The following is a 5,228-nucleotide window of genomic DNA, read 5'->3' on the forward strand; positions in this document are numbered from 1 at the left end:
GAGCCATCAGTGTAGAAATCTATATATCTTTTATTCACCGGGGTCTGTGTACACCACGCCTCACTGTTGGGAATTAGAGTTTCAAACTGTGACCGTAAAATTATTCAAAAATTATTATTGGCCACGTGAAGCAGTGGTTAGCATGTCCGCCTTGCATGCAAAGGGTCTTGGGTTCAATCCCTGCTCCACCAAACACAATTTTTATACCCTCCACCATAGGATGGGGGGTATATTAACTTTGTCATTCCGTTTGTAACACATTGAAATATTGCTCTAAGACCCCATAAAGTATATATATTCTGGGTCGTGGTAAAATTCTGAGTCGATCTGAGCATGCCCGTCCGTCCGTCTGTTGAAATCACGCTAACTTCCGAACGAAACAAGCTATCGACTTGAAACTTGGCACAAGTAGTTGTTATTGATGTAGGTCGAATGGTGTTGCAAATGGACCATATCGGTCCACTTTTACGTATAGCCCCCATATAAACGGACCCCCAAATTTGGCCTGCGAATCCTCTACGAGAAGCAAATTTCGTCCAATCCGGCTGAAATTTGGTACATGGTGTTGGTATATGGTATCTAACAACCATGCAAAAATTGGTCCACATCGGTCCATAATTATATATAGCCCCCATATAAACCTATCCCCAGATTTGGCTTGTGGAGCCTCTAAGAGAAGCAAATTTCATCCGATCCGGCAGAAATTTGGTACATGATGTAAGTATATGGTCTCTAATGACCATGCAAAAATTGGTCAACATCGGTCCATAATTATATATAGCCGTCATATAAACCGATCACCAGATTTGATCTCCGGAGCCTCTTGGAAGACCAAAATTCATCTGATTCAGTTGAAATTTGGTACTTGGTGTTAATATATAGCCTCAAACACCCATGCCAAAATTGGTCGAAATCGGTCCATAATTATATATAGGCCCCATATAAACCGATCCCCAAAGAAGAGCAAAATTCATCCGATTCGGTCGAAATTTGGTACGTGATGTTAGTATATTATATCCAACAACCATGCAGGATTTTTTCATATCAGTCCATAATTGTATATAGCTCCCATATAAACCGATCCCCAGATTTAGCTTGCGAGGCCTCTAAGAGAAGCAAATTTCATCCGATTCGGTTGAAGTTTGGTACATTGTGCTAGTATATGGCCGTTAACAACCATGCCTAACTAGGTCCATATCGGTCTATAGTTATATATAACCCTCAGATAAATCGATCCCCAATCACACAAAAATAGGTCCATATCAAGTTCATAATTGTGTATAGACCCCACATAAGCGACCCCCATATTTCAATTCTGGCTTTGTACGTATCGTGCAAAAAGTCCATATCGATTCGTAATTATTTGTAAACTTACCTATACATAGCATTTTTGTCTCATATATACCACGTATGGACTAACTCACAATTTAGAAAACGATGTTAAGAAGTTTTAAGATACCACAACCCAAGTAATTCGATTGTGGATGACATTGTTTATAATCGACTTCACGTTCTTCTTTTGGTAGAGTTTTTGAATTTCTTCGAAAATTTTAAACTTTTATACCAAAATATTTTTGATATATATATATATATATATATATATATATATATATATATATATATATATACGAATCGAATAGTTTGGGGACACAAAAAATTTTAACTTTTAAAACCAAAACTTAATTTAAAACTATTATAAAAATCATTTAAATTAAGTTGCACAAATTTTCTTCAACTATTTCCTTCCCAAAAACCATTTGATTGTACAACGCTTTGTTTGAGGCCAAATCAGTTATGTACCGTTTAGTTTGAAGACATGTCCTGAAATTGATCAATATATAAACCACTGAGCAGGGTTGCCCACTTCTTTTTAATTGATGGCCATGCGCTCTCTTCACACATACCATGACAAAAATTATTACGCGGCATTTTGCTCTCACACACGGGTATGTTATGTTAAAGTACGAAACTGGTTTTTTATAATACATGTACCAAATTGAGTGTGCATTTTCAAAATATTCTTTAGTCTCGCTTGACCAGCCAATCGAAGAGGTCGACTTTTCGGATGGTGGTTAGCAAATAAGAATAATGACGAAATTCATATTGGTTTCGTATATTACACTACATAGAACAAAATCCAAAGCGCGTTGTGAATGGGACTAAAATAAATACGTCGTGTTTGAGGGTAATTTAAATAAAATTCCAAAGATACGTGTCATAAATTTAAAATAAACGTCTTTAGCGCAACTACTATATACTTTCTTTAATTAAAACTCCCTAACTTTAAAGAAATTTGTCCATAATGTTGTTGTAATGTTAACGTAAATTGCATATTCTAAATTTAGGTTGCACAATTAAACGAAATTTTAAAAATTCTATTGAAATAGAAAACTTGAAAAAATTTATAGAATAGATTTCTAGATTTTTAACGCAAATAGAAATTTTGGAAAAACTTTTTTTATAAAAGTAAAAATTTAAACTGAATTTTCTATTAAAATAGAAATTGTGACATTTTTTTATAGAAATGGGAGAAATTTGACAAAGCTTTTTATTGACATTTTGAATAATAATTAATTGTAAATAAAGATTTTGACAATATTTTCTATGGAATTAGAAATTGTTGGCCAAATTTTCGCTTCTGTAACAATACTCTTGATTCCTTTTAATATATAATATGTTTGAACACATACACAATATAATATTTTGGAACTTGTATTAACAATAATGTGTGTCTATATAATTTTGTTCTGGTGCTATTTTTGAGAAGATAAATAAAATTGAAAAATATTTTGTTTTTTTTTTTTTTTTGGATTAAGATGCTTTTATTTGATTTGTTTTGAATTGGTACATATGAAAATAATACAAAAAAAATAAAAAAGATTCACGAAAAATTTCATTTTTTTCGCTCCATTGAGCATTTTTATCCAATTTAACCCTACACTGAAAAAAAAACAGTGAACCCACCAGGAAGAAAATTTTCGGTTAATTTTAGAAAATTTTGAATATTTGTAGAAAATTTTAACTAAACAGTATTACAAACGTTGGCATCACGCCGATGTCATAAAAATAAGTAAATATTTTTCGACAAATTCAATTTTTTTCACTTGTTAAAGAAAATTTTGTAGTTTGAAAGAAAAATTTTGAGTTCAAAATTTCAAGAATGTCTTTAATGATATACGAAGTTCATGATGGACGCATTTTTGGTAAAATTTACAAATTTAAAGAAATTCTGAACTATTTTGTGGAAGGCAGGAATTTAATTAATCTTTATGCTTCATTTGAGTATATTTTTTTCCTCGGTTTTAGTTAATTTAACTAACGTACACAAAAAATTATTAGAGTAAAGGAAACTTTCTCCAAACATAATAATTCCATGAACTAAAAATAAGTTAAATTGGCTTTAGTGAAATAGAGAGTTCACTTTGTTTGAGTGTAGCTTATGCACCAATTTAAACTAAATTTGGCATGCATAGTAAGAATGTTAAGTCTACACCCTGGGCAAAATTTCACGTAACTCGGAGTAAAATGTAAGCTTCTGTGGCCATATCTGTATAAATCGGGCGAAAGATATATAAGTGGGAACGATATCTAAATCTGAACCGATTTCCACAAAATTTGGCATGCATAGTAAGAATATTAATTCTACTCCCTGTACAAATCGGGAGCAAAACTTTGGCGTCTATGAGTGTATATCGGGCGAAAGATGTATATGGGAGCTTTATCTAACTCTGAACCGATTTCAATAATGTCGAACAGATAATGTTCAATAAACAACAATATTTTTTTCTGTAGCGAATATCAGAATGTAAAACAAACATAAAAAACCGGTTTTGAAGTTAAAAATAACAAATGAAACAAAATATTTACATATGTAAATAGTGGCAGATAATGTAGAAAAACATTGGTGCCTAAGCTAGGGTTAACTGCAGTTCACGAATTACATCCTCTCGTAGAAGAATCATATGAAAAATTTCGTTTGCGTTAGTTCATATTGAACTTATGTGTATGGTCGTTGAACTTTATACCCACGTTTAGCTCATAAAATAGAAATGGAAATTGTGATTATATTTTTTAGAGTAAAATTTTTTTATATATTCTCTCTAAGATAAAAAGTTCTCACAGAAATCGAAATATTGCGAATTTTGTTTTTCAAATGAAAGTTTTAAATTTTTAACAAAACATTTTTCTTGCAACCATGTTATTTCCTTGAAAATGATGTTCCTGATTTCAGCAACTACGTAACTTTTAGCCGAGAAAGCAATATATTTGCGAGAAAAATGTTCCCTCTTCCGGTTCCAACCGTTCAAAAATAATATTTTGCTCTTGAAACATGTTATTCCTTCTCTGCGTGCAGAAATTAAAATGTTCGCAAACTTTTGTAAAGAAAGAATAATATTAACCACATTTTCAACATATAAAAATTTATGCTTTTTTTATAGAACAAATAGACAGTCATCGGACAGAATTCAGAATTTGACGATTAGCGTACAACCTTGGGACACTGAAGTTCCTTAGGGGAGTTGCATACAAATCCACAAATCTATTTTTATCGAATTACCCGACAAACTTAGCGGTTGACGACTGAAGAACATTATGGAATTCATTCCAATTGCTTTGGGCACAATAATTGTCGCTGCCGTTAGGAGGTATTAATAAATATGCAAGACGTCCAAATAAACATTTTTATTTTGGTGTTATGATATCAATATTCTTTCAAATATAAATCAATTTTATTTAAAATTTGTTCACAGTTTTAGAACACAAATTCGTTAGTCGCCTACCGCCAATGATGTGTTTACCTTTTAAACCTATATGTATGTAATATTTGCTTCTCTCATATTGATCTGTGAGAATGAGTTATTCTCAAAACTAAAAAGAGAGTATGTGAGCGAGCAACTTAGTAGATGCCAATGATGGCAAATTGTGAAATTAAATGGTACTAAGCAAGCTACGAAAAAGTACTTTTCTGCTCTGATTTAGACTGTGGAGGACAATAAATATCAATCATATGTATCATCGTATTTTTGAGATATTTTGAACACGAATTTGTGTTAGAATCATAAATATTGATGCTAAAAAGTACATCTTCCGATAGTATTTATAACGATATATCTGATACAAAAATAAATATTTAAGTATTGCTAATACTGCTGCATGTATAGCAGTGTAGACATCGAACCGATTTAAATTCTTTAAAATTCTAATATCAGAATACCTAATTTGTTAGT

The sequence above is a fragment of the Haematobia irritans genome, chromosome 4 (assembly GCF_050003625.1).
Source record: "Haematobia irritans isolate KBUSLIRL chromosome 4, ASM5000362v1, whole genome shotgun sequence".
NCBI classification, from domain to species: domain Eukaryota; kingdom Metazoa; phylum Arthropoda; class Insecta; order Diptera; family Muscidae; genus Haematobia; species Haematobia irritans.